The sequence below is a fragment of the Alexandromys fortis genome, unplaced genomic scaffold (genome assembly GCF_014885135.2).
Source record: "Alexandromys fortis isolate MF-2015 unplaced genomic scaffold, M_Fortis_MF-2015_v1.1 scaffold_92, whole genome shotgun sequence".
NCBI lineage: Eukaryota > Metazoa > Chordata > Mammalia > Rodentia > Cricetidae > Alexandromys > Alexandromys fortis.
The window spans coordinates 2,375,072-2,394,640 of record NW_026067972.1 but is presented as its reverse complement, the minus strand read 5'-3'; the positions used below and the strand labels follow the sequence as shown (position 1 = coordinate 2,394,640).

General features: G+C 49.8%; 1 long non-coding RNA gene across 1 annotated transcript; it reads left to right on the top strand.

Annotated features, from left to right (window-relative positions):
* The first annotated feature begins 1,839 nt into the window (after positions 1-1,839).
* On the top strand, positions 1,840-3,710 carry LOC126509771 (uncharacterized). Its single transcript, XR_007594255.1, has 3 exons — positions 1,840-1,936; positions 2,648-2,768; positions 3,549-3,710. It is a non-coding gene; the product is annotated as an uncharacterized lncRNA (long non-coding RNA).
* The last annotated feature ends 15,859 nt before the right edge of the window (positions 3,711-19,569 follow it).

Here is a 19,569-nt window from a genome sequence, read left to right as displayed (position 1 = left end):
AGGTGAGGCTGAGGAGGGTCAGACCAAGATCATGGAAGGACTTTTTTTTTTTTTTTTTTTTTTTTTTGGTTTTTTGAGACAGAGTTTTCTGTAGCTTTGGAGCCTGTCCTGGAGCTAGCTCTTATAGACCAGGCTGGCCTCAAACTCACAGAGATCCACCTGCCTCTGCCTCCTGAGTGCTGGGATTAAAGGCCTGTGCCACGACCGCCTGGCTGAAGGACATCTTTGTGCGTGTGCTGAGGCTTTGGCCTTGAGGCATTGGTTAGGCTCTGGAGGGTCCCAAGTCTGTAGATGATAGCCTTGGGTTAGTCCTTTGAGTTGATTTTTAGGTTCAGGAATGCTTTCTTTCTGACCAGGACTTGAATACCACAACACTGTCCATATGGGGCCAGACAATGCTAGGCCACTCCATGGCTGCCTCCTCTCCACTGGTGACAGCAGTACTTTCACAGTTCTGATGACCCAAGATGTCCCAATACATTGCCAAATATCCCCTCATGAAAAAAATGGTTTCCAGTTGAGTCCTATTGTGCTAGAGTTGGGCGTTGTGTTGTGTTGTGTTTGTTTATTGTTGCGTTCTGTTTGAGGAGTGCTCATTTAGATGGCACCTCTGGACTCGTCTTTGTCCTGCTCTCCAAGGCCCAGCAATGCTTGACTTCCAACCTCCCCATGAGCTATACTGAACAGCAGCCCTTGGCTGCCTACTTAGCCTCACTCAGCACCCAGGGCTCATGCTCTCCGCTGCTGGGGGTGCTGGCTGTGGTTGGCTGTGGTGCACCCACTGCCAACAACTCCGTCTGCTCCTGTCTCAGGCCAGCAAGGCACCTAATTCCCATGGGGCACCCTCTGCAGTGTTCAGGAGGCTTCCTGGAAGGGTTCCCACCTCGAGGTCAGCTGAGACAGAACTGTCCAAGCCTCTTGGCAGTCTGTCTGTCAGTCCAGTTGTCTGCCAAGCCATAGCTTGGGGGGGACAAGTCAGCTCAGGAGGCCTGCCAGGAAAAGAGTACCAGGTCAGGGACAGAGGGCAAGTGGTGGCAGCTGGAACCCATGTGACTGCTGAAGGCCGAGTGTGTGTGTGTCACAGGGCAGAACTGGCCACTGGCTCCTGCCTTGGCTCAGTGTGGAAAGCCGTCACACGACTTGACTTCTCTGTGGGAGTCTTGTGTTGAGGGGCTGGAGAGGGAGGTGGGAGGAAGAGGGAAGGGTTTTTAGGATCTAGGTTGGAACTATAAAACACTCTGGCAAATCACAAGTCGCTGCTCACAGGACCGTGTTGGCTTTGCCGATGCAGAAATTAGGCTGCGGGCACCCAGACAAACCCACCCAGATCCTGTTAGGTTTAGACTTTGGTGGCCAAGAGTAGTAAGTAGAGTAGGGGGCTAGGGACCATTGCTACCTCTTCCAACAACACTGTACAACAAAAGCCGCCTCAGATCCTCTCTCACAGTAGCCCCATTTCCGGGGGGGGGGGGAGGAGAGGGAGAAGGGGGGAGGGGAACCAAGGACAGAGTCATCCTCCAACCTCCTTGTTCCACTTTCTCCCTTCTTCAGGCTTTCAAGGTTTCCTTTTCATTGTTTTAAACTCTCAACCAACAGGTCCCCTTCACTTATCCGTGGTTTCAAATTCACACACCAGTTATTCCTTCTTGCCAATGAGGGGGAGGGTTAAAGGAGCCAGAGGTCCAGGCTGGCTGGGGCTGGGGGATCCTGGGCAGACTCAGGGTAGCTTGGCTGGAACCTGAGTCAGGTGTGATGCCCTGGCTGTGCTTGGCACACCCCTCTGGGCAAGGACAGGAAAGCCCCGAGGGCTCCCCAAGCAGCTCCACTTACTTCAGCCCTCTCGGAGCCAAGAACTTTATTTAGCTGGCCCGAAATCCCACAGACCTGGACCGTCCTCCTGAGCTGGTGTCCTTGCTGGGGAAGAGGACAAAAACTGGTGAGCAGGCTTTGCCCTGGGAAGACAGCCACCTGCCTCATGCTTGCCCAGTGTTTCGTTTCAAGGGCTCGCACTTTTAAAATGTTTAAAAATAACAGTTAGCATGTTTAATCTCATTATATAAGCAGGATATATTCGGTGTGGAATAATTGAGAAACCCAGAAAAGGATAAAGCGGTAAATTCTGTCTTCACCACTATCCCAGCCATCAGCCACAAACCCTGATAAAATGTCGGGATAGTGTTTCTCAACTGTTCTTGAGTTATGGGTGTGCGTACAGCTCTTAAGAGTAAACACAGAATAGACTTGACATAAAAACCACAAAAAAGGATTGCAATTTAACAAGCATGAATCAAAGAATGCAACTCTTCGTATTTTACAGCTCAGTGTATTTCATATGTTAATCAGCCCTGTGAGAGCCACTCAGGTTAAGATTCAATCCATTTCCAGGCCTGAGAACTCCCCATGTCCTTTCTCACTCCAAAGATGTCACCAGCATCCTGACCTCTCTCATTACACACTTGCATTGGGCTACCCTCGAGAGTTGCATAGAGTCATAGAGCATGAACTTCTCTGTTGCCTAGTGTGTAGCATTTACTATAGCCCTGACCTGGCAAAGGCCCTTGACCCTGGTGTTTTAAGGTATGCCGAACAACTGAATGGCTAGAAGAATAAGCCTTGCTCATTGTGTTATGCTGTGGCCTCTTAACAGGTCCCCATGCTTCCCAGTAACCACCTGATCGTCCACTTGGAGAAGAAAGAGAAGGCAGGTGGCTAGGCAACAGTCATGCTGAGAACAGACAATGACCTGGACTGGAGAGGCCGTGGGGAGAGTAAGGAGGGAGCGGGTTGTTCATGCCCCTGCTGTCTGCCTGGCACATGAGAGGGCAGGGCTGGTGCACCAGGAGTAGCAGGCCCCGGGAGGGGGGGTATTTTTAGAAACCCCATCACACAGGGACACAGGGTAGCCACTTGACACTGTGGGTCACCTCACGGCCATAGTGTCTCATAGTTGCCTGCTGAGCCTCTACCCTGGATCAGTCCTTGACTTCCTTCCAGCCCCCCAGGAAGCACGTGAGGAGCACGCTGAGCAGTTTGAGGGGATGAGTGGCACAAAGCAAAGGGACTGTGGTGTTTGCAGAAAACTTCACAGGACACGCAAACACTTCGGTTCACGGAGAAATGGGTATCCCTGTACTGCACCCTAAGAAAGAGATGTTTACTCTGTGGGACCAGACCCACAACGCTGATACAGTAACATATATTCCCCTCGTTTACTGTTGCAAGGTCCACAGGTAGAAAAGGAGCAATTATAGATCAGATCCATAAGATGCCCCTTAGGCTGACTTGTTTGAACACTTGGTCCCTAGGTGGTAGCTCTGTCTGGGAGGCTGTGGAACCTTCGGCATGTAGGGCCTAGCTAGGAGATGTGAGCCATTAAGAGTGAGTTATACCCTAGTTCTCCCTCTGTCCTCTGTCGCTTTCTGCTTTCTGTAGACATGATCAAACCACTGTCCCCTGCTACCTCTGTGCCTTCCCAGCAATCATGGACTAGATCCCCTCAAGCCATGAGCCCAAAGAAATTCTGACACCTTTTTGTCCCTTCTTATCAGATAGTTGGTCACAGTGGCAAGAGGAACAATATGGCCTTCCCACCACCTGGGGCTTGAGGACCTCTGACTACCTTTACAACATCCATCCAGGACTTACCTCACCTTCGCTCATGTAATTATCATCACAACCACCATCATCTCTTGCTGGCCCTTTTAAATGACCTTCTTTTGTCTGCATCTTAAAATATTTTTTTAAAACATGGTCTCACTGTGTAATCCTTGCTGGCCTGGAACTCACTATGGAGAACAGGCTGGCCTTGAACTCAGAAATTGGCCTGCTTGTTTTTCCTAAGTGCTGGGATTGAAGGTATACACCAGCATGCTTGGCCTCCATCTCTTCTTGCTCCCCTTTTCACTTCACTCTATAGCCAGAGAGACAGGGCGTTCTCCTCAGCGGTCACATTTGCAGTGTGTCTGGACCCCGAAGGAGAAGAAGCAAATACTAGGTTGGGATGTAACTGCAGTAGTTGGGCAATGCTGATAGGAAAAGGAGCCACCGAGAAGCAGTATACGGGGAGCCATGCTGAGACCCTGTGATGGTCTGGGTTGTTTGATGGGTGACACAAATCTCTGTGCTATATTGATACAGCGCAGGTAGGCCTAATACCAAAAAAGATTTTTATTACTTGCCAAGATTCATGGCTTCAGATCTTTTCCTTAGGTTCATAATTAACAGGCTTTGGGAGGTGAAGGGGGTGAGGGTTTGGGGGGAGGCGAGGGGAGTGGTCTTTTACATGAATGCCTTTGGAAATACAGGAAATTAGGTCACAATGAGCCATTGAGGTCAAAGACTGTCATGTTATAAATTTTTAACCATAGACAAATAAGCCTTGAGCAAAGCGTTGGAACAGCCAGGGTTGATTAGGAGGGTTTTTCTGCAATGCATGACCTGGCGTGGTTTGTTCATGCTGAGGACAGTGACATAGCAGTCAGCAGTATTTGGGGGTTCCACTTGGAAGGTGCCCACTGCTCAGCTGACTGTGTTGTCCTCTGTTGGCTATGACTGGTCAGACATGCCCAGTGGCAGGCGGGTGGGGGCAGCTTCACGACAGGCACCGGTGCCCATCTGCCACTTTGGAAGGAGGGCCAGATCACAGGGTTGGGAACGCCTGCTGGACAGAGAACTTGAGCTGAGCAGCTGTCCCTGCCATGCTGGCCTGGAGAAGCTCTCTCAGTCTCAGGGAGCTGGAGGTCCCCTGCGGTCAGCAGGTTATATGAATGTCCTAGCTCAAATCAGAGGGAATGGGGAGGTGCTGCTCTCAGACCCTCACTCAGATATGAATACAGGAAGCTGGAAGAGTTTTTCTTCCAGGTTCTAGGACAGATGATGTACCCAACATCCCCTGTGGTGAGGCAGGTGGGTCTTTGGAGTACCCAGAGCCCGGCCTGATTGCGATTGGAACCAAGATTATGATAACTAAGTAATTCTTAGACCCCAGAAAAACTCTGAGACACACTGTCTTTTAAAAAGATGAATAGGCCAAAGGGTTGGAAAATGGTCATCAGCTGTACGTGCTACAAACTTTATCCCCAAAAGCTTTATGTTTAATGTTTTTATCAGTCAGTTGAGGACAGACAGTGGATTCAGGTTTTTCATAAGTGAAAGGCAGGAAGTGAGGAAGGGCTAGCTGAGATATTGGGAAGCGAAGCTTTGGACAGTAGGACCTGACACCCCATGTGTCCCCTAGTGTCTCGTTTGCTCCTGTCTAGAGGTAAAGGCCGAGGGTACTGGGAAACGTTCTAGAATCTTGGGGTTTCCCCACCTTGGAGCTATTGCCTTGTGGAACATTTTTGTTGTGGGGGCACCCTGAACACAATGAGATATTTGGCAGAATCCCTGACGTTTGTCTACTTGGTACCAAAGGTGCTGACCTGCCTCCATTTGTGACAATCAAGTGTCCTGGGGGGGATGAAGCAGCTGCTGGTTTAAATCTATTCCTGTAAACATCACCGTGTTGCCAGCAAGGTCTGAACACGGCACAGAACTCGTGGTTCTTTAAGGAATGAAAGCTTTGCTACATTTTCTCCATACTTTTGCGTACACACCCACACTTCCCACTCTTGCCCTTTGTGGCTTTGTAAAACTCTGGCCTTCCTTGAAGTTCCTCCCCAGCCCACCTCCACAGACGGTCCTTCCAGATGGCTCTGGTGCTAACAACATGCTTGAAGTGGCTTGAATGTGTGGATCTTATTTTATTTATTAATTTTTGCCTTTGACGGTCTGTCTTGCTTTTCTACGGGACTATACACCCCCTGAGGGCAAGTTCCAGCCCTCTCTCACTTTTGTTCCCAGCTGGCCCCAGGCATGGTGGAAACTCAGTGATCCCTGGTAGGTGATGGGGCTTCATGAATCACCACTGATTGGTCACAGGATGTCGAATGGACTAGGCAAAATGCTTGCGTATGCACGAAGCTCCAGTCAAGGCTGTTGTCTGTGTTTAATAAGGAAAGAGGGTCCGGTTCTCCAGTGTTAGGCAGCAGAACATGACCTCATCTCTTCGGCAAAGAACTAACCTATTCTTTTAATCTCCATGGTGCAGAGGTGTGAGTGGCCCCTCTTGTGGGAACCTCTCTCAGGCTCTGCCTTTGAGCAAACCCTGGAGCGGTGGACATTTGGCAGAGTTTCTCTGATCCACGCTAGGGGATAAGAACTCACCAGCCAAACTTTCTGCCTGTGTGGGGAGCCAGGGGCCCGCATCTCCTCGTTCTCCCATGCAAATGTGATCTATCCAGTCAATGGCGAAGCCCCGCCCGCCTGCTGCTCTGAGACTCTTGGCTGTGGTCCTTGCTCCTGCTCTCCCCTCTGCATTGTCACGGGAACAGACTGCGCAGAAGGAAGCGTTTGGTGCTGAGACCAGAGCCAGGGCAGAATGAGGCAGATCCAGGCAATCTGCTCCGCTCCTCCCAAGGAGAGAGGAAAGGCGTTTATTTCTTGCTCGTAACCAAGTCAGCAATGGAAAATCGTGGGAACACCTAAGCTAACCTAAGCAAGGGTCACACACCCTCCAATGGTATACCTCACCTGGCTTTATATGGACCTGTGTGTGTGTGTTTGTGTGTGTGCGCGCGCGTGTTGGGGTGGGTTGATGATGTGCACACACTAAAAGAAAACTCATACCCGTCCAGAATAAAGAGCCATCAGGTCCCGCTTCCTCCTATGCTTAGGTTTCGGCGACCCTTCCCTTCTTACACAGCCTACATCCTTCACTGATGGGGTTTGCCCTCTGTCTTACCAGACTTCATTCCATCACTCTATTCAGAAGGGAGTTTTTCGTACCTCTGATAACCCCTTTGTCCTAACTCTGGTTTTTAGTGTCACTTGGCGTGGGCCCAACCTAGGAAACACTAGGAGAGCCACCAGTTTTACCCTCAGAACCCATTCTCACGGTGAAGGAGATGGTTCTTTCATCCGTTCTCCTTGTGACTCAGTTTGGCTTTCCCTGCTCTCTCGGGCCACCCTGGCGGGCACCGTAGGTGACAATTTGGTAGGGATGCTTTCTCTAGAAAGTTTAGCAGTGACTCCTGAACAGCAAAACTTTTAAAAGGCATGCTGGGAACTTCCAAGCATGGGGACACCACGCTACTTTTAGTCTCTATGTGGCCCTGACCGATTCCTCCAATATTCTCACCACCTCTGGCTGAGCCTCTCTTTTTGTCTCCATATGCCATCCTGTAACCCCACCCCCACCGCACATTTTCCAGCAAAGACTGGTCTCTCGGACATCACTGGACAACTAGGACCAACCAGCAGAAGCCACAATAATACGCCAGAGGACATCTGGTATGACAGAAGGACCTTTTTGCAGTGGAGACATTCAATCACGAGAAGGGTGAGGGGTGAGCGCTCTCTGGGGAAAGGGCACAGGGAGGCTTATGGAGACTTATGGGTCTACTAAGGTTTGGATGAGCTGTTCCACGGAATCTTCCAGCTCTACAGTACCATGGTTGTGACGAAGAGCTTACTGCTGTGTTTACGGGTGAGGAGAATGTCTACTATCCAGGGATAGCTGTGGAAGAAGTCCCAGAAAAAGCTAGTTCCTTCAGTCGGACCGCTGGAGGTCTAGAGAAAGATCAGACATTGGCCCTGATCTGGGATACTGCCACCCAAGAGGAGGGGAAGGCATACATGAGGGGAGAGAATCTCAGCTTTGTCTTCTGGGTTGGAGGACTTGAGGCTCAGAAAGACTTCAAGTGGTTGTGGGTGTGTCCTCCCCATTCAGGCCATGGCTGCATTGTCTAAGACCTGGGAGTATATGTAGTTGTGAAAGTATAGGTATGGAATTCAGGATGTTATTGTGGAACCAGTTGCCAAGTTCCTGGACACCAGAGTAGTCTGTGGCCTTGTGAATATGGAGTGTTGATTTGTATCTCAGGCCTGGGGAGGACTCTCAGAGGCTGGTGTGTCCTTCCAAACTGTCACCCAGCCTCTGCCAGAGCATCTCCATGTTTGATTAAAGAAGATGATGAATGGAAATTATCTGTCACCGGCAGGAAGATAAATGTCATCCTTCCTTCCATTTTCCTTGGGAATGACAGAAAGAGCCACCGCCTTACCGGGCAGCCCACTCTGTCTTTGGGTGGCCTTGTGCTGCATTCAACTGTAGTGAGACCACATAGGTCATAATTTTTATTCCCCATTCCCCATCTGGGAACACAGAATGTCAGCTGTTGTCATTGTTTACAACATATACCAACAACACTAACCACTTAGTGAGTACTACCTACTACTGTGCCAAGTACCAGCTTCGGGGCTTTACAAACTGAACAAGACTGCGAGATATATGAAAAGGCCCCGGGGTCACTGAGTTGTGGATGGGAGGCCCTCAGAGGTCATTGCATCCTAGTCTTGTGTCCCAGCATGTTAAAGCAAGGCTCAGACATTAACCTACCAACTTAGCTCTATAATGGGTAGCTAGAGATAGAGTCCCCTTAAAGGAGACATGCTCACAAGGATATCAGACAACTCCATTTCCCTGCACTTTCTAGTTCTTCACGGACACAGGCCAAGCTAGTATCTTGCCCTTACACACACCCAGAGACATCCTGTAGACCATTCATTTAGTCTAAGGGATCAGACCAAAGAGACATGCTTTGAGAAGGCCAGTGAACACAGAGAGACTTCTCTGGCCACCCAGGGCTGCAGAAGGATCAATAGGGCTCTGATCAGGTTTCTAGAGGCAGAGCCCAAGACAAGGATTTAGGCTCTTGTAGTTTAGTGAGGAAGAATGCTTCAAGATAGATCTGCAGGGAGAGAGGGATGTGGGACAGAGACGGGGAGATGTTTTCAGATATGGGTTACTGGGTGAACCACAGGATGTCTGGATAAATTTGTATTGCAAATAGACAATAACTTAAAAATTATAATCGTGACCCAAGTATTGCCCACTCCACTGGAAGAAGTGGAAGCCAAGCCTCTTGTACCACCACCGCCGCTGGCAGCTCTGAACCATCTGTTGCACGGTATCTGCGGCACAAGCCGGCACAGGATAGCTAGGTATTTACAAGGAACGTGGAGAGCCAAGGGTGGGGCAGATTATTCTCAAGCCGCAAGGAGAGCTAGCATTGATTAAACACAGGGAGTAGAACCTGAACCTGACCTCAAAAAGAGATGTGTAGGACCGTGGTACAAATGGATGGGGGAGTGGAAAGTGGGTGGTCAAAGCACCAAGTTCAAGGCCCAGAGAAGTCTTCCAAGAAGCAGTTCCATGGGACTTTAATTCCTGTCCATCATACTGGCCCCCTTGCAGGGTGAGCACAGGCCCTGCCTGGTGATAGACTCAACTTCAGGGTGGGTTTTGTCTGCAGTTGCAAAGCGCTGATAATCTGCTTTCTGACAGAAGCCAAGGCTTTGAAAAAACTGCTGGCGGCCCCGCTGACCTGGGAATGCCCGGGCACCTGGGGAACGTCCCAGGCTCCTGGCGGGGGAGGCCTGCTACTGGGTCCTGGCCACCATCCATGGGAAGACAAGCTTCCTTCTCACCTTTCCAGTATATCCTGAAACCAGAAGCCTCATGACACCAGCTCTTCTTTCAGGGCTCTGGGATTTCTGCTCTGGCTGAGGCAGGACACCCACACTGCTGAGAAGTCACTGGGACAAAGATACAGGGGGGGTCAGCTGGGGAGAGTACGGGGCTTATCCGAAATCAGTGTCCCCATTTCTAGGCTGAATACAGCTCATCACTGCTAAGGGTTTCAGGGCTATGATGCCTCTATTTTAACCACTTCCTTGCTGTAAACATTTGGGAAGGTCCCTTGGCTTTTTGAGCCCTCGTTCATTATCCGTACTAATGACAGAAACATCAGCATGGATGGCTCGCTGCCTGTTGCATCTGCCAGCACAGAAAGTAGTACACGTGGGGACACGGCTCAGCGCATGAAGCGCTTGCTTCGCAAGCACGCGGACCCAAGTTGCTCTCCCCAGCATCCATATAAAAAGCAAGGCTTGGTGGCAGGTACCTGTAACCCCGGTGCTGGGGGGGGGGGCGGAACAAAGACCAGTGGATCCCCGAGGGGTCCTGGCCAGTCAGTCTGGCAGCAAGGATGATCTCCAAGTTCAATAAGAGCAGCTGTTTTAAAAAATAAAAGAAGAGCTGTAGAGGAGGATGCCTGACGCTGACTTCCGGTCTTCACATGCACACGTGTGGGTGAGTACACCCAAACACCCCTACACACACTCACACGTATTTTCGTTCCAACATTGCTGCAAGTCATTAAGGGGCAGGCAGGCAATAGTACTAGTATCTTTATAATATTTTCCTGTTTGAGAATTTTGTATATGCATACAATGCCTTTTGATCAAATCCACTCCGCCTGCAAGCCCTCCACCTCCTCCCTTATCTCCTCGAATCTCCATTTTAGGCAAGAAGAGATGAAATGAAATGCAAGCAGCATGGCTTGTCCTAGTGTTACAGCTGCTGGGTTCTGGACTCGAGGACACTAGCAGATAGCATCTCTTATCGGCGTCTCCAGGAAATGTCTGAGCCTGCATCAGCAGTTTTAAAGTCTTGATTTTGGGCACTCTGGGGGCATTTGTTTTCCACATGTTTTCTGGCACCTATGGAACCCAGCTGGGGGTGGGGTGGGGGGCAGGAAGCCCTAGCATTGGTCCTGAATTCGGTCTCCACAATAGCCCAGGCCCTTTGCTCCCAGCAATGTAATCTGGGCATTTTACACTGAAGCCACAGACTTACGAGGGGCACAAGACTCAACCCCAAGGGTTTTCTCCGGGACCCGAGGGTCTGCCAGGCTTCCTACATGTGCTTTTGGATTCTGCTGGGACCTCATCTAACATCTGTGCCACTGCTTGCCATCTGGGGGGAGTTGACCCCCAAAATGCTACCAGGGTACCGTGGTGGAAAAGGTGGCTTCTGGTTGGGGACAGAGACAGGGAGGGGAGTAGAGCAAACACACTGCTCACTGGGATGGAGTGGAAGGTGTGTGACCTGGGGCCGGCTTGAGGTTTGTACCCAGAGATTTCAGCCTCAGCATAGCCAGCTAAATGACTTAGGAAGAGTTACTGGGCCTCTGGGTGGGCTCAGGGTGCCCCACCTGAAACTTGGGTGCAGGCGGGGCTACTCCAAAGCACCATTGAAGCAGTTCGGGTGTCCACAGTGCCCTTCAGGGCTTGACTGCTGAAGGTCTTCCTATAGTGATTCACACCGCAAGAAAGCAAGAAATGCTCCTTCATCCAAACGAGCAGATCTTAGGGAGATCTGATCAAATGAGCTTTTAAAAGGTGGCTGGCCCCACGAATGACAACCCAACTAGCTTATTTTCTTCTGACCTTGTTAACTGTCTTTTCACTGAGTACACATACACACACACACACACTTGAGCATATACAAACACACAGACAGAGACAGACACACACACACATGTGCACACATACACACAGAGAAAGAGACAGAGGCAGAGACAGACAGACAGACACACACACACACACGCGCACACATACACACAGAGAAAGAGACAGAGGCAGAGACAGACAGACAGACACACACACACACACACACACACACACACACACACACGAGAGAGAGAGAGAGAGAGAGAGAGAGAGAGAGAGAGAGAGAGAGAGAGAGAGAGAGAGAGAGAGAGAACTGGAGCATAGTACAAAAATCTAGGCAGTGACAGCTTGGTGGACCCATCCATGTTCAGCATGGAGACGACAGGCCGCCATGGCGCTCCCGGAGGCCGTAGCCTGTACGCAGCCTCCAGCAGACACTGACAGCCGACTACAGACCCACCGACCAAGACCTTGGCCACACTGGTCTTGTTTTCCGTGAGGACCATGACCTGGGTGTTCTCTGAAGAACTGTGGCAACACAGCCTGCCAAAGACTTTAGTGTGATTTCCTTTGGGGAAAAGAGAGGAAGGAAATTGGAGAGCGGAAGAAAGAAAAGAAAGCAACGGGGAGAAGAGGGAAGAAAAGAGAGAAGGAGAGAGAGCCGGTACAAGTGTGAAATCGGAATAACAGGCTGGGGCTGGTGAGGCGCATGTGAACAGAGTCTGACGTGGGCAACCCCTACAAATAGACCTTCTGTTAAAAATAGCCTTTGTCTAAATGTGGAAGGGTGTAAATATAGTAGCGGTTTCGGCTTACTACGGAGCCGCCCCAGCTCCAAGTAACAGAGGCTTATTATAGGATGTGTGCGTCAGCAGCAAGGGGAGGGCTGGGGCAGGGAAGGGAGGGCAGGGACTGAGGGGCAGCAGGGCTGGCCGGGGTACAGTACCTGAAGCTGGCCTGGGTTAGCCAGTACTACGGCTCTGGTGCCGGGACTCCATGGGCTTCGGAAATGCTCACTCCGGGGTTTGCGGGGTAGAGAGCTGAGGGCAAAAAACCAGTCCAAGTCGGGAAGGCCGGGAGGCAGGCAGGCAGCAAGGAACGGCTGGTCTGAAAGACTCTGGCCAGGATTGTCTCGGACATGCACCCTGCTTGCTTTCCTGCCTGAGTCACTAGCTGTGTCTACCAGACAGCTGGCTACGGCTCCAGGACATGGGAGTAGCATGTTCTCTGAGGACATCCCCCTGCCTCAAACACCTGCCTTTAGACAACAGCCTGAAGACAAGCCAGATTCTTGGGCCTTGAGTGCAGGAGGACAAAATGCCTAAATCCTCTGAAAAGTGCTTCCCCCACTCCCAAATTTGATTCACGCCTTGGTGAAAAGTTTGAGGTTTCAGCTGGGCGTGGTGGTACATGTCTGCACTCCCAGCACTTTGGGTGGTGGAGGCAGGGCATCTGGAGACTAAGTTGTGCCTCAGCTATGTAGTGAATTTGTGGCCACCCTGGCCTACGTGAGAGAGACCCTGTCTCAAACCAAACCAAACAGTGCCATCCAGAGTGCCTTGGGTGAGGGAGCTTGCCATGCAAGCTTGGTGACCTAAGCTGGAGTCCCAGAACTCATGTCAATATGGAAGGAGCATGTGTGCTCCTGTACATATCATGGCACACACACACACACACACACGTGCATGCATACACGCACTAAAAAAATTAAAACAGAAGTAAAACCCCAGTCCTCAGCCTCTGTGGGGCACGGTGTAGAGCTCCTGACTTGGACTGCTAGAGTTGCTGAGCCTGGACCAGCTCAGTGGCTCAGTGGGTAAAGATGCTTCCCGCCAAAGCCTGGCAACTTGAGTCCAATCTCAAGGATCTAAGAGGGAGAAGAGAAGTGACTAATGAAAGTTGTCCTCTGACCTTCACATACACCATAGTGTGCATGCACGTACACACACACGCATGCGCACACTCACACGCACACACACTCAAACACATGCACACACGTACATACACATGCACACACACGCATACACTTGCATGCACACACATATACATGCACACACGTGCACACGCACACACATGCACATACATGCACACGCATGCACTCACACACGCACACACACGCACTCACGCACACACACATGCACACGCACGCATTAATTTTTGGAAAGAGATCAAATTATTCAGTGAGCCCCTTTGCTCGCTCATCTCTCCACATATTCAGTCAAGGGTCAATTGCTGGTAGGGACCCAGGAAAGTGCTCCTGGCTGTACATCACCTGTTTGACCTCTGCAGATCCCGTTATCTGCTAACTAATGCCACATCTTTGCCCTACCTAGCATCTGTTCATACATACATCACACATGTACACACATAGCCCAATACAGATAGTAACATACACACCAACATTTTCCATTCCTGGATTTGCTCCCCACCATGATCTTGCTCCCATTGGGTCCCTTCATTTGTCCTTCCCTTTCCTGTGGCCTTGGCCTTACCCCTGGGGTCTATGGTAAGGCCTGCCTCTTTCAGGTGGCTTTGGGCTTTTACTTAGATTGACTGGGGCTCGGGTGCTGCCCCCTCAAGCCAGACTGGTAAGCACAGAGATTTAGCTCTGGTCTGGGACTGGAGACTGGCTCCTTCATCTTGTCCCATCTTCCCCCTCACCCACTCTACAGCAGAGCTTTGGAGATGAGCCAGACGGCAGCTCCGCGTGCTCCACCTGCCACACGGGCCCCCGAGGATGTCCTAGAAAACACCTGCCACCTCTCTACCTTAACAGCTCAAGATCTCCAGACACTTCTGATTCCCAGGTCCCTTGTGGGCACATGACGGTTTTCTTCCCCCAAATTCTTAAAAAGAAAAAGGAAAAAAGAAAGAAAGCAAGCCTGAATGGCAGTCGGCACTGGCAGGAGCTGGCCTCTTCATTGTGAAGGCAGGAGACTGAAAAAGGAAATGGGAAGAAAGCAGATCAGCCGATAGCCATGCTGGAGCTTACCCAGGTAAGTCTACCTGCCCCGGCCCCGAGCGGCCCTGTCCTGAGCTTGGCTGCTCCTGCTGGCTTGTAACATTCAGCGCAGTGAATGCAAGACCCGAAAAGTAGGCTTTGCGGCAGATGGTATCTTCTGTCTAGAGAAACAGAACATGGTGGGGAGAGGGGGGTTTGAGGTGCCCAGAGCCCAGCTCCCACCTCCGTTCTCCTACCCATTCATGCAGTAAACTCGAGTATGCCTCACCTCTTAGAGACTGGGCATTGCCGATCTTCCTGATCAGAGCCCAGATCAAATGCAGTCACCCATGGGCATTTTAGGTGGCAGACCCGGGCTTGACACACATGAATGGAGAGATTCTAAGACTCTTCCTTCAGACTAGTTTTTCAGGCTGCCAGGAAACAAGCAGAGAAAAATGATTTACAAAAATCAAATCTTCTTCTTTTTTCTTTATTTTTTAAAACAGTCTTTTCTCAATTTACATCCCAATCCCAGTTCCCTCTCCCTCCCCTCCTCCTGCTCTCCTTACCTTCCACCCACCCCATATCCACTCCTCAGAGAGGATAAGGCTTCCCCTGGGGGAATCAACAAAGTCTGGCACTTCACTTTGAGGCAGGATCAAGACCCTCCTACCTATAGGTATGCTGAGTAAGGCATCCCTTCAAAGAGAATGGGCTCCAAGTAGCCAGTTCAAGCAGTAGGGATAAATCCTGGTGACACTGCCCGTGGCCCCACAGACTGCTCCAGCCACACAACTGTCATTCATAGGGACTAGTTTGGGCCCATGCAGGTTCTCCTGCTGTCCGTCCAGAGTCAGCGAGCTCCTACTAGCTCAGGTCAGCTGTTTCTGTGGGTATCCCCATTGTGGTCTTGACTCCTTTGCTCAGATCATCGCTTCCCCCTCTCTTCGACTGGGCTCTGTGAGCTCAGCCCAGTGCTAACTGTGTATCTCTGCATCTGCTTCCATCAGTTGCTTGGTGAAGTTTCTATGATTACAGTTAAGATAGTCATCAATCTGACGGCAGGGCAAGGCCAGTTCAGGCAGCCTCCCCACCATTGCTTAGGGTCTTAGCTGGGGTCATCCTGTGAATTTCCCTAGTGCTAGGTTTCTTGCTAGTCTCTTCATGAGCATCCCTCAGTCAAGATATCTCTTTCCTTGCTCTCCCTCTCTGTCCTTCCCCTATCTCAGCCATCCCACTCCCTCATGTCCTCCTCTCCACTTCCCCTCTTCTCTCCCCCTCCCCTTCTGCTCTCCCTTCCCCACCATGCTCCCAATTTTCTCAGGAGTTCTTGTCTATTTCTCCTTCCCAGGGGGATCCATGTATGTCTCTCTTAGGGTTCTCCTTGTTACTTAGCTTCTCTGTGGTCATGGACTATAGACTGGTTATCCTTTACTTTACATCTAATATCCATTTATGAGTGAGTACATGCCGTGTTTGTCTTCCTAGGTCTGGATTACCTCCCTCAGGATGAACAAAACTCAAATCTTTTTTTCTTTAAAAACTTTAATCTTCTATAATTATTCAAAGTGTGCATCCTTTAAGAGATAAAAACTCAAATCTTGAGGGGAGATTATACAACACACACACAGACATGGAGGGAGAGAAAGAAGAAAGGAGAAAGAGAACTCCTCTAAAACCAGCCAAGCAATCAACCAAACAATACAAAAACCAAAAGCAAAAATATAATCAACCACCCCCCCAATACAGAAGACAACAATTTCTATGAAGTAAAGTAAAAAAAAAAAATTGCCATAGGAACGTGGATTCAGGAAAAGGCCAGATTGTCACTAGTGTGTACTAGAAGAATCAGAGAGACTCTGAAGTTTATGCCACTGTATGTGATGTAGAGAGGCTTACATCTAGGATCCTACATTTTTCTAGACGCCGTTATAGCATGAGATTTCTGTTTGAGAAGGTGGAGACTTCTGAGAGTCATGCCCTCTGCCAGTTATTAATCTACAATAAACTTACACTTCTCCATGTATGTTCCCATCCCCATCTCAGTCTTGTGTGTGCATACACATGTATGTATTTTGTTTTTTTGCAATGAATGGTCATATGAATAAGGTAGCGTTCAGGTTTTGAAGTAAAATGCTTCTAGTTCAAAGCATGGCTTTGCTTGTGTCATCCGGGGGAAAAAGTCCGAGTTGTAAGGATGATGATTCCTCCACAGTCACTTCCCAACTTACCTACCTATCTACTACCTCAAAGACAGCCACGGACGTCAGGATACTCTGTGTAAAACACTTAACGTGGCGGTCATACTATCACTATATGATATCAAAACATGTGCGCGCACGCACGTGCGCGCACACACACACACAGAAGTGCTGTCCTCTTATGCCGATATGTCACGCATATCTCACAGGCACTTAAACATGCTTGTCCACATGTCCAAATACAGGTCACACTCACATGTGCATCTTGGCTCTATAATCTCATCGAGCTGGGGAAACCTTGTTTTGCTGAGCTGGAGTGTTGAAGTCTTGCTGATTCTCAGTTCTTTAATGTCCCTGGTCATAGACTTGTGGGTATGAATTACAGGCTTCTGAAGTGGCAATGTGGGTTTGTGGCCACATCCCTGTAGTGAACTAGGTCAAGTGGCCGGGAGAAGATGCCCTGGAGATGAGAACCTCAGTTGACTGAGAGCCCCCTAGGCTTGCACCCACAGTTGTGTTAAGGTCACATTTCTACTGGCTGCTTCCAGCCAATCAGTGACTGAATATGGCAGGGATACAAAGGCAAACTTATCTCTAAGAGACAGAGGATGTGTCTAAGAGGCCGTAATGATACAGCAACATTGGCAGCTTCACTGAATCTTTGTAGCCTGCAGACCCAGCTCTCCTTCAGATTTGTGCCTTGTTGCCGTGTGTCATGTGTCCTGTCCTGGTCCCTCTCAGGCCTCTCTTCACATCGGGACAGTACTTTCCCAGGGGGACATCTTGGAATGCTTAATTCTGTGTTTCTGTCTGTTTTAATGCCATAAGGCAGCATGAATCCCAGTTCTTAGGAAGATACCGGATGAAATTTCCTGAGCACAAAGAAGAGAGGGACAAAGAAGGGGAGCCCTCGTGTACCCCGACCATAATTGTCATACTGTTAGACCCTTCTCAACCACAGTGCCAGAAGTTCCAGGACATGCTGGAAAGGTGAAGGTGCAGGCCTGAAAAGCTCCGTGAACAGCTCAACGTCATGGGATTTGAAAGAGGTAGAGCGCGGTTAGGGACCAGGTTTTCCTGATACCCCAATTGTCTGTCTGTCTGTCTGTCTCCCTGTGTTTTCACTCCCTTCCCCTCTCTGTGTGTGTCTCTGACTCTCTCTGTCCCTCTCTATCTCTCTCTGTGTCTGTCTGTCCCTCTCTCTGCCAATCTCTCTGTATTTGTCCGTCTGTCTCTTTCTGTCTGCTTGTGCTGTCCACCAAATATCTTCTCAGTACCTCCTGCACATATCTTTTGTCCACGAGTTCCCTAGGACAAGATGGCATTGCTCATCAGTCTGTTTCGTAGACGAGAAGCTGAGACTAGAGATAAGTCCAGCTGCCAAAGGTCTGGGCAGGATCCAACTCAGAGCCATGTTGCTTAGTCTTGTTGCGCTACCCAAGCCTCTGCAAGAGATATCCAGGTTGCTTGCTGCTGTGGTCCATAATTCACAAGTCAGCTCTCTTTCTGGGAACAGAAGCTTTGGAGCAGTGAAAGTTCCAGCATCCAGGGGCTGGAGCCCAGTGTGAGGCTAGCGGGGAGGCCCGCTCGCTCACCCATACTGGAAACCCAACACCAGCCTCCTTCCCTCTTGCTTGAAAGGGCTCTAGAGTTTCTGTGCTCACAATGCATCTCTTTGGAAGGCTGCCCTCCAAGGGTTGCCATGGTGACTATTTTGGTACTGCATGCTAGAAAAAGCTGAGGCACCTGCTGGTCACACCACCAAAACTTGTCTCTGAAAAATCAGCAGATGGCATTTGTCAGAAATTCCTGCTTCTTGATTAATTTGGGAAAAAGAAGAGTGTATGGCAGTGCCAATATCCTTTAACCCGGACGGTCCGTGCTGGTGTTGGGGGGGGACAATAGGGTGCAGCTGTGTAATAAGGGTCACTTAGGTTTCCCATGGAGCCCAAGAAGTTTGGTAGTTTGGAGTCTAGTCAATGAAAAGAGGGAGACCATGATTTCGGTTCCATATTAAAGGGGGTTGGAATCTCAGACTCTGCTCTGGAAAAGCTACTTCTAGTAAATTCTATTGTAGCTTGAGCTAACCTGCAACTCACCATATAGCCCAGACTGACCTCAAACTCATGCAAACCCACTTGCTTGAGGCCTCCCAAGTGCTGGGATTGAAGGCGTGGGCACAAGGCCTGATTCCCATGAGTTCTTAAATAGGCCTCAGAACGGGTTTAGATTTATTTAAATCTCACTTCTGCCACTTTCTAATTGTGGGACTAGCAATTTCCCCATCTCACGTGAACCCCAATTTCCTCCTGTATAAAGCAGGAATGGTTCTCTTTAATCTCACGAGAATTCACGAGAATCTCACCACACCTCAGCTTAGCCATAGGAGGATTGGCCTCCTCATGAGTCTTTGCATATAGTTTTGTAGCTGGGCTTACAAAAAAAAAAAATTTTGCTGTCAGCCTAGCAGGGATATTATGATGGGCACTCCCGAGTGCCCAGGGTGCAGAGTGACTCTGTGATAACCGTCGTCTTTCCAGGAACTTACCCCCGCCTCTCACATGTGACTGAGTTCCAGCTCCTGTTGGTTCCCAGCCTCTGCTAGGACACTTTAGTCGTGGGCTGGCTCCTGAGGCATCACCCAGAACTACCTGTGGGATAGGAACCACAAGGCTTCCGAAGATTCACTTATGCGGTCTCCACTCTCACCAATGGGTTCTCTGTGGAGAGTGAGGACCAAACTCCCCACCAGCGATTTGTCCATACCGTGAAGAAGGTAGATCAAGGCTGGCAAAACGTGGGCCGCTCTTCTCCCCTCCATGACTGTCAGGCATTGCTAAACAATTTCAGCACCCTTCCTACTGGACTGGAGGGATTAAGACCCTTCTTGAAGACAGTGTCCAAGGCAGCTGAAATACAGGGGGGGGGGGACGGAATATCAAGGGATAGAAGTCAAGAACTCGCTCTTCTTGCAGTGTTGCCTTTAACTAGCTGTATGAGCTTGGGTGAATCCTGTCCTTCCCAGAGTTCAGGGTTCAAACTTGGAATGTGCTGAATGACTTCCTCCTAGTATTTCCTTAAATAATAAAA